Raw genomic sequence first — 11,174 nt, 5'->3', positions numbered from 1 at the left:
CGGGTCTCCAGGATCGTGCCCTGGGCCAAAGGCAGGCGCCAAACCGCTGCACCATCCAGGGATCCCATCCCCTCTGGCTTTAAGCTCAAGTTCTCTCTTCTCTCAGCTTCACACATGCTTACCTTCCCTGATGTTCTTATTCTCTTATCCATGTGGCATGTGAACACTGTAGGACACATTTCCTTTCTAATCAGTTGACAAGGGCTCTCTCCTTTATCAATGACTTAAATCCCTAAGATTTTTTCTAAGAACTACATGTATATGGGTCCTCTTTTCTCTTTTCATAGGATATTCCCTAAATATCTAACTTATATTCTGATCCCCAAATCAGTAGCTATAGTCACTCCAACTCCAGTTCGTATCCCCGTAAATCCCTCAGATATTTCAATTTACTGTGATTTCCAAATCAGTATACATGCAGTTCTATCATGTAAAACACCTAGTTTAGTAAATATAGTAGTAAATAGGCAATTTGTTTATTTAGTATTAATTCTATAAGTTTAATACTATGGATAGGTGAGCCTTGGTTTCTTCCTGGTTTTGAACTTTCAGATTTCTGTAGGTATCATTATCCTTAAAAGATGAGAATTTTCTCTTTGATATTCGTACACTTACTTACTCTAAAGGTAATAAAATGTTAATTAAAATGATAATTAGATTATGTGAAAGAAAAAAAGGGCAGGTTATTCCAAAATTCTTTGCTTAGAGTTTTATATTTTTATAATATATAAAAACATGTAGGTGCATTCTGACAGGTTAATTAATATACATGCCAGTCATACCATTTTTTAAGAAACTACACTAATCTGAAAAATAGTCTGAAAATAAAAAGTTGCACATTCAAATTTATCCACAATAAAACTTTTCATGGATTATTTCTATAGTTGTTAGCTGTATTTTTATATGACTTCATCATATACATTTATTTACTACAAATTGCATCCTTTCAGTAAGATGACACATTAGTTCTATTTTGACCCCAAAGTTCATTGCCTTTCAGTGCTTCTTTACATTGAAGTATTCCCTCAGATTCTTCATAATTTCTTTTAAAAGTTTTCATAAGGAGTGCACTTGGTCCCAGAGTCAATGGAGCCAGAGAATATGGGAAGCAAATCGTCACCATGCAAGAGACAGAGCCCTACCACTAGCAGTTGTGTACCTCAAATCTTTTGTTCCTACCCTAATGAAGGTCGTCAGAGGTTAGCAGGCATTTCAAAAGATGTTATTCCACATAAAAATTCACATATATTTTTTTCTTAAGCTTATTTATTTATTTATTCATTTATTTATTCATTTATTTATTTGACACAGAGAGAGTGAGCACAAGCAGGGGGAATAGCAGGGAAAAGGAGAAGCAGGCTCTCTACTGAGCAGGGAGTCTGATGCAGGTCTCAATCCCAGGATCCTGGATCTTGACCTGAGCTGAAGGCAGACGCTATATGAGCCACCCAGGCACCCCCACACATATTTGTGTAGTATTAATTTCTTCATTACTGTATCCCACAAAATGCACAAATCAATTGTGGGAATATAGAGATGCAGAATCTCTTTTTTACAAAAAGATTTTCTTATGACGGTAGATTCAGCCACTGAAGTAAAATCTTAACTTTTATCAATTACTGCCTAATCTACTTCTTGTCTTCTCAGCAGGTTTGAATGTGGAATACTTTTTAAAACTTTAATCTTAGATCATTATATCTAGAATAACATTTAAATAGAATTTGGGATTCAAACAGATGTATAGTGTTTTCATCTCAGTGGGCAAACTGCCCTCATCACCCACTTTTATCACTTTTCTCTCTTCTTCCATCCAGAACTGCATCTTCATTCTTTGCAATTCTATTGTATTTCATAGTCTGAGGAATAAAAAAATATATGGCTTTACAATGATGATAGCTATTTCATACTTAGTCATGTCTCTCAACAGAACTAATATCTACTTTAGGATGGAATTTATCTTTTATGTCCCTATAAGAACAAGAACATGATTGAGTTTGATAATATATTTAAGCATGTAAGAAGCATCAACAATAACAAGTCATTCAACAAATTTGTGCAGGCAGCCATTGTATTCCACAAATGTCAAATGCCAGGCAAATTTCACTGGTATAAGCCACAATGTTTCAACCAAAAGAAAAGGAGAAGTTTGGAACCTATAAAACATGATCTTCATTTGGCAACAAATGAAGGATTTTGTTTTCATCTGACCCGTGTAGATCCAAAAGAAAAGAAATAAGTATCTTGGCTCCTGAAGAAGTATAAACATTAAGACTCCTTGTTTTGATTGGACACGGGTCTTTCTTGTCATATCTATATGGGTTTAAGACTTTGGCATTATTTCATTCTCTGTCCCTGTACCTGTCCAAACTCAGGGCCATGCTGAAGTAGAGAGATTCATTTAGGTCTGTATGGGAGGGGTGATGGGAACATACCTGCTGAATGGAAGTAAAACAGAAGTGGACCAGATGGCAGGAGTAATGAGGGTGAAAAGCAGAAAGGAAAATCCCCCAAAGATCTACCAATGGTATTATTACATCTGCTGAGGGAAAGTTGGCTGAAAAGGGAGCCAGCTAGGTTTCCAGACATCTGAATGAGCTGACTCAGTCAGGGGGTACTCTGCAGGGGTAGAATTAGAATTGGTTAGGTACAGGGAAGGAATGGATAGACAGAAAGAAAGAAATGGACATTTTTGCCTGATTTCTTTTATAAGAACATTTCTCCATCTTTGAAAACTACAATTATTTACCAGCAATTAATATGCTCCTGATTCCCATCAACATAATAAACTCTATGAAAAGTAATTTTCTTTAAAAAACCCCAGTACTACCACCACAACCAACATAAGTTTTAGCCTTCATTAAAGCCTTTTACAGCAAAATTTGCTACAATTTATAAAAAAGAACACATTTCAGTGTTCTGCCTCTTTCACTCTGAATACAGGTTGTATTTTCCAAGGTTAATCTGTGATGTAACATAAAAAAATCATGTATATATTAATCCAGTCAATATTTATTATTGTAATCATAGCCATGTGGTAAATGATACGTGCAATGAAAATAAAAGATTCTAAGCTAGCTAAATACACATATAAAGACTTAGATTTATAAAATGGAAAGCCAAAGTCCATAATAATTTATTATAAAATATAATTGAGACAATAAAACCATTAATTTAAGAGCCAGTAGCAGAAATATATAGATAGGAAAGAACAATCTTCAGCAATAGCCCTTCAGTTTAGCCAGATAGGCTAGGTCTGAGACAGAGACAGTAATAGCATATGTGTTCTATGTAATAAAATAAGAGGAGTTTTGAGTTTCTCAAGTCAGTCCTTCAGAAAGGAGTGAGAGAGCCAGAGAGAGTGAAAGAGAAAAAAAAGGGGATGAGAAGACCTATTCTCTACTTGCAATATAACTACTGAGAAATTTCGGAAGATGGAAACGGTTGAGGGACTTTTTAAATTAGGAAATCTATTTTTTTTTCATTCCTTCTTTTTCTAAAAGATTTTATGTATTTGACAGAGAGAGAGAGAGAGAGAGCACAAGTAGGCAGAGTGACAGGCAAAGGGAGAGGGAGAAGCAGACTCCCCCCTGAGCAGGGGTGCAATGTGGGGTTTGAACGCAGGACTCTGGGATCATGACCTGAGCCAAAGCCAGATGCTGAACTAGATGAGCCACCTATATGTCCCAGGAAATCTGTTTTTCAATTTTAAGTTATCTTCATAGTAATACAACCCTCCTCCTGACCTAATTACTCTAAATAAATGGTTCTCAAAGTGTGATCTTTTGACCAGCAGCCAAAGCATTATGCAGGACCTTGTTACAAAAGCAAATTCTCAGGAGACCTACTGCAGCAGAAACTCTGGGGATGGGGTGCAGAGAACTAGGTTCAACAAGCTCTCCAGAGGATTATAACGTGTGCTAAAGTTTGAGAACTTCTGACCGACATATAGCAGAAGTCTGCAGTTTCTTTAGTGTTGTTGAAGTGGTACTTAAGGAAATAAATTGGGTCACAGTCCAGCAGAGATGTCATGAGGAAGAAGTGAGATGCAAAGTGAAGAAAAAGGAATTTACACAGGATCAGGAAATAAGCCAACAGCAATGAGGTGTTCAATTCAATTAATACTTGTCACTCCCAAGAAATTCCAAAGATATTGTGAGAGACGCTGAGTTTACCAGATTCTGTGGCATAGGGATTTGAGACAAATTTATAAATCTTATTTTTTTTCTATTTATTTATTTATTCATGAGAGACACAGAGGGAGAGAGAGAAGGAGGCAGAGACACAGGCAGAAGGAGAAGCAGGCTCCATGGAGGGAGCCCGATGTGGGACTCGATCCCGGGACCCCGGGGTCACGCACTGGGCCGAAGGCAGGTGCTAAACCGCTGAGCCACCCAGGGATCCCAAATTTATAAATCTTAAATGATGAAGTGACTAATCATAGGTAAATAGACTTTTGTAAAATACATAATATGTGGTGGGAAATTCCCTATTTGGGGAACTATTTAGATTATTCATAAATAAAAATAATTATCACTTTCCTTCTAGTTTCATTTTAAAAACACCTAACCCACCGGAAAATAATTTTGTTCAGGAAAAGTTTTTGAACTTAGGCATCATTCTGAGAGTGGAAGTAATTCACACATGGGTAGGTGGCTTCTTGTGCTTAGTTTAATACAATTTGATAGAGAGAGAGAGAGCACAAGTAGGCAGAGTGACAGGCAAAGGGAGAGGGAGAAGCAGACTCACCCCTGAGCAGGGACGCAATGTGGGGTTTGAACGCACGACTCTGGGATCATGACCTGAGCCAAAGCCAGATGCTGAACTAGATGTTTTTTAAAAAATCTATTGTTTTTTAAAAAATATATTGACAGTGATATGTTTTAATATGGCTTAAAATGATTGTTCCAATTTGGGGAGTATACAAATGCCATTTGTGGGCTAGGGAACCTATTGAGAGATTTGCCTTTGGGGACCATTTCTAGATTGGGCATAAAGAGGGCTGAGAAGCTATAGCTATACTCATGGGATACTGGTGTGGAAAGCACCATATTTGGCTAGAGCTATTTAGAAATGTTTGATAGAGGTAGGAAAGGGAATATATTGACTATAGAAATATAACCAGTAGTAGGATATATGGAAGATATGCTATAGCTATACTGTAGAGATGTAGTCTACTAGTGTAGACACTAGTCAGAACCCATACTATTTTCTTTTCATATTTTCCCTTTATTTTCATCTGGAGAATCAAATGATAGAAAATACAATTGAAACTGGCCTCTGCTTCCTTCTCAACGCATGATCTTCTAGAAGATCTAGGCTTCACCCCACTCTACTTCTCACCTCTCTACAATCACCCTCAAGGAGGCTTATGACTCGGGTCTAGACTATAACATCATTCTATTTCCCAATGACAGTATTTAGTCCAGGAATTAAAATGGAATGCAGTTATCCAATTACACTTCTGAGCGTCAGGTCTAGGGTTTTATTTTAACTGTTGGTGGGAATACAGATTTTTTTTTTTCTGCTGAATTGGAGCATGTAGGTTGATGAATAGGTCTTGATTGCTACCAAGTCCTAGAGTATAACCACACCTGAAGTTAGAACCGTCAGAGCACATTTTAGTTATGTGAATAAAAAAATATTTTGTTACTGCTTAAGCCATTCGAGTTGCATCTTCCAATATTTGAGAATAAAAGAAACAACTGATAGGTGAGTAAGAAAAGAGCAGCACAACCACTGACATGTTGACTAGGAAAATATCTCATATTGGGCTCCAAGAAATGTGGGAAGAAAGCTTTTTTCCCTTCAAATAGGCTTTGTGAATAGGCTACAGATTCTGAGCACAGATTTCTGTGTTTGCTCTTTAGGGATTGCTGAATATATTGCCCACATCAGTATGTCCATTGTTGGGCTAACTGGAAATATCAGTGCCCCAGTTCTGTAATATCTATAAGTAAAAATCAGTTAATTATCCTAAGTTTCTTCAAGCCAGATCAGTAGTTGTTGCTTTATACTTTATTGTCAAAAACTTAAGAGCCACAATTGTTGAAAAGGGAATCCTAGTGTTAGTAACTACTGTGAAGCTGTCTGTACCTCCATGCGTTTCTGTTGCTTTTCACTGTTTCAGTGCACACTGATGGCTGCTTTAGCAAGTACTCTACACATTCAGAGAAACTTCTCTAGTAACAAACTATAGAAATGAAGCCTGAAAGTATAGTCTTTTCTTTCAGTAAGTAAATTCACCTTTCCAAGGATAGGCTTTATTTGGCATTTTTAGCTCAAATATGGGGCAGGCTTAAAAGTTTAGGGAGTTAATGACCTCCTGGAAGTAAACCTGAACCAATGATGGAAGGAAACAAGAGGATAAATGCCCCAACTTACTCACTGTTGGAGTGAAACAACTCTGAAGCATGTTCTGTTCTGTTCCCAGAGGTCACAGGTTTTAGCCTCAGTTGTCAACAACATAATAATCAATTCCTGAACTCATCCTTTTTTTGCTGCTTTCCTTTCCATATCTCACTTTCCTGCTTCCCTACCTTTGCTCCTGAGATCACCTCAAAAATGAACTTCTTACTCTCAAATCCATGTCCCTGGATCTGATAATGTTATTAATGTGGGCAACTAAAATAAATGGCTATATAAGAAATCAGAAAATGTAACAGGAAGTACAATAGGAGACACAACAACAAAGTTTAAGGTAAGAAGAACCTGAGAACAACATAAGTTGGAAAGTGCAGACCTAGTCCACACACAGACAAGGTATGTCTTTTAAATGAAAACAATTACTTAGAAGAGCTTCCTTCAATCAACAGGCACCCAAACCCACAACCACCCACATTTTAATAAATTATTTTCCAGTCCTGAGCGTCAGTATGATTCATTTTTCTCCCCACACAACAGAGCTCATTTAGATATTCTGCAATTTAGTCTCTATAGATAATGAGCAGAACACAAAGAAATTGACAAGCAGCTTGTATCTTTGCAAACCATCCAACAACATTTTCTGTGGTAGAACAATATACTTTTTCCAGTAGACAATAGCAAAAGAATTAGAATAAACAGACAAACTTTGCTCTCAGAAATCTGGAAAGAAATTGTCAAGAAGCTTCCCTGAAGTTTAGTAGTTTCTGAACCATATCTTGTTTCCAATAACTAGTCCTGTTGGTAATCATCTTCTATAGAACAAAAGACAACAGAGCCTGTTGAATTCCCAATCTTTAGGAAGTTGTAAAGAAAATTCCAGATGAGTAGAAAAATCTACAAATATCTATGCTCGAAATAAGTAGAGATTTGAATACTTGTTCTCAGAAATAGTGGGTTAAATCCTATATGAGAAATGTTCACTATGGGATAATAATAGAGCTAGCAACAGACAGAAAATAAAATGCATTAGACATGAATGCATTGCCCATAGGAAAAGTTCATCTTTATTGGGCAACAGGGCATTAACTAGTACAGTGCTCTCCCACCCTACCTCCAACACTTAAATATTTTACTTTAATTTCAAAATAAGGGCAAATACCACATCTTAAGCCCACTGGAAAAAAATAAACATAGTAATAAAATCTAATTTCAATAGTCAGTGACCATAATACTTTCCACTTTGTAACCCCATTATATCCATTTTCTTTTTTACTCTCTGCTCTCTCTTCAAGTTGGCACATTGATTTGAAATTCAATGAAAATCTCATTAAAAATATTTTTGGAGGCAATCCAGACAGCAAGAAGGAAAGAATGACCTGTGGGTGGTCTAGAATGCACTGGGTATAATGCTGATGAGGATTCACTCTTTCTGAACACAGCTGCGCCTGATCTGTAGTTTATGTACATCATTATTCCTGAGACTTGGATGACACATCTGTCTCCTAAAAGAAAAGGGAAAATCTTAGCCTCCCAAAGTCTATATGACCATTTCTTGCAGTGATCAGCAATAAATGCCTAAGACTTGCCATAGTAATTGGTCCCAACCCTGGGATGATCCACGGTAAGGTCCCAAACTGAAACCCTGCCTCCTTGCAGTGACTACATGGTAAACACAAGTATGTGTCTAATAGGTTGGTTGGATCAGCCTGACTCCATAGCATGCAATCTATGTACACATGATAAAAAAATGAAAGAACTTCAATTGTTTTTTTTTTTTTAAGAACTTCAATTGTAAGTTAGAAATAAATACACAAGGGACATATGTCATCTAATTCATATAGGCTTTATTGGAAAGTAAAAAGTAACAATTTCTCTTTTTCACTCTCATAAATTATATTGTAGAACTACTATTGACTCATGTAACACACACACACACACACACACACACACACATCCCTGGAAGATTTTAATCTAAAGCTAAATCCTTTATGAGAAAGGGGAAGAGATTGTATTGCAGTGCAGAAAAAATATTTTTGAGTTTGTGTAAAAAAATTATGGGATTATAAAGGCATTATAAATTAGCTCTCTTTTAATGGTCATGAGATATAAGAGGTTAAAGGTGATCTAATGCAAATTCTTCATGGTTGACTTTATACTCTTCAAGATTGGCAATTTATACTCAGGGAATATTTTTTATCTTTTATTCAAAAGTGATTAGAATTTTTCTTACATTTTAAAAATGGAGAAAATGACTTGCAGAAGGTGATGTTGCCAGATCATTCTCTTTCAGGGAAGAACTCAGAATAAAATTCTTGATCCAATTGTGGTGCAAGGTTTTATAAATTTGAGGGTTTTTGAATTTTTAATTCTAATCTTGGGGTGAGAAATTGATGTATCTTTTTCAGACTAATTATCTGGTCAAAATAAGATACATTTGGGACATAGTGAAAACTAACTTTAAGAAAGAACATCTTAGTTTAGAGAATATTTAGTTCAAGAAATCTCTAGATTCACTGGGAATTAGAACCTTAATTATATGATTAATTCTATCCTTTCAGATATGCTATTACACAATGCTATTTCCATTTAACATGCAAATTTTCTCAAAAATAATTAATGTAAGATCCATATGGAGAACAATGGTTTTAGGAGTTTATCATCTTTTGACTTAGTTCATTGATGCTTTTGGTAAAGATCTATGTGAAAATATTTTCACAAAATGTATCTTCTTTAACTTACATGCCTCCTTTTAATACATACCATCAAGGTGCTCAGAAATGTTTTTAATCATTTATAGTTTCCCTTTCTGTCTTTCCTTTGCATACTTTTCCTCCCATATCTCACCACAATTAAGATATTTTCAATTTTCCCTGTTTAATGGTGTTCCTAGTTCTCAATATTTTAATATCAAACACTTTATATCCGCTTGAAACAAATATGAAGTAGTCTATTTGCTACTGATGAAGTCATCCATTATCACCTAGTTGTCATATACTGAATATATATTTATACCTTATCTTGTTATGACTGTAGGATTTCTTTTTCTTCTTGTTCTGTAGTTCTTCCCTCCCCTAGTTTTACTTTTAATTCTCTAGATGCTGACCTCCAATCTCCTTAAACAACCATTTTTTCTATGCTGACTTTAAATACTGGTATTTTCAAGTGTTCTGACTTTAGCTTTTTTTCCTTCTCACTTCATAGGTGTAGGTAATATCGTTACATCATACCTGTGCTGTTGGTATCCATTCTCCCACTTTATAAATGAAGAAACTGACACAAAAAAATCAACAAAATTGTTCAAGGATATATATTCAATAAGAATCAGCTTTAATTTTAACATTGTTTGTATTCCTTCTACTATTTCACGTATGTCTCTAGGATGGGTTGCCATAACAAAACCCACATAGCTTTGTGACTTGAACAATATCCATTTCTTGTTTTTGTTACATGTTCTACTTTAATAGAAAACCTCTACTTTGCTGTATCGTGGGATTCCAGTTGACTGAGGCTCCACCATCTGGAAGGTTGCCTTCCAGATTTGGTAGTTTTGGAAGTAGGAAGAGGAGAATTGGAAAGTTGAATACTGTAATTAAAAACTTTATCAAGATGTGAGACACCTATTACTTTTGCTCACATAGCCAAAGAAAATCACAAGACAATGGTTCCAGGGGATGAAACTTTAGGAGAACCAGGTAATTGTGGAAATAATGTTGACCACAATTTCCCCTTGAGGTAGAGTACTCCGTGTGTATAATTGTGATGGAGTCTTTCAGTTTAAGGTTACCAATTCCATTACTTCCTTTCAGCAGCACCATAATTATTAGTGGGGGAGAACTTTCTCTCCCCCATTTTGTGTGTTTTTTAAGGATGGAAGCAAAAGTGAACAGATCTTCCTGATTACTCTGGCACAGCAAGCAGCCAGACACAGAACCTAAGCTGAGTCGATCAGATGATGTATTACTGAACTTGAGGACTTGATAGGAAAACAGGAAGAAGGATGAAACAATCATTCATTCTGACAGAGCAAACTGACCTAACCACTGTTGTTGGAATGATCATTGCTCCAGTTCCCCTTCCAGAGCTCTCTAGAAATCTTTTGTTTTATGTTTCTAAGCCTGTTCCACACATTTATTCTGTGTGGAATAGCCTTTTAATAATTTTTTTTTTTTTGCATGAGAGGGCAAGGTTAGATTCTGTTGCTTACAACCAGAGAACCCAAACTCATACATACTACTTATTAATATTCTGAAGACATGCTAAGGGTAATTATGAGATCCAAATGTGAAGTTGTATATGTATGTGTCAATATATAAAATTGATAGAATAATATTCAGGAATAAACTAATAGTGATGTTGATACTAATTTATATGACTTTAAAAGATGATGCAGTAAAAGGTGTCAAGAAACTATAAGAAAGCCAATGAGATTCTGCTAAAGAAGTATGAAGACTCCTTTGCTATAAGATCCTTCAATTCAGATTACTTAGCACCTAGGTTAGAATCAGTTTAGTGATAATAGGATAAGCACCCACTAATGTGATTCTGAATGAGCAATTTTCATATTAATGGCTTTCTCACTGTATTAATGAAAACACAATTTGCCACTATAATGGGAACATCACTTAAATTAGATCAAAATTGCTAACATGAACAAAGCTGTTAATGAAGCAAAGTTTTTGTATGTGCTAATGCTTCTCCTATTGTATTAAGAATGTTCTCCTATTCCAAGATTTGTATTACATTAGAAAAAACTGTACCATTTTATTGACTGCATGATAATGTCACTTACTGTATATACAAGCCATTGCCAT

At 35.7% G+C, this 11,174-nt stretch overlaps 1 pseudogene; it reads right to left on the bottom strand.

Moving 5' to 3' along the window:
• Positions 1 to 6,139: 6,139 nt before the first annotated feature.
• LOC144313111 (small nucleolar RNA U3) lies at positions 6,140 to 6,221 on the bottom strand (annotated as a pseudogene).
• Between the last annotated feature and the right edge of the window lie 4,953 nt (positions 6,222 to 11,174).

The sequence above is a fragment of the Canis aureus genome, chromosome 4, assembly GCF_053574225.1.
Source record: "Canis aureus isolate CA01 chromosome 4, VMU_Caureus_v.1.0, whole genome shotgun sequence".
Classification (NCBI taxonomy): Eukaryota; Metazoa; Chordata; class Mammalia; order Carnivora; family Canidae; genus Canis; species Canis aureus.
This window is presented reverse-complemented; position numbering and strand designations above follow the sequence as displayed.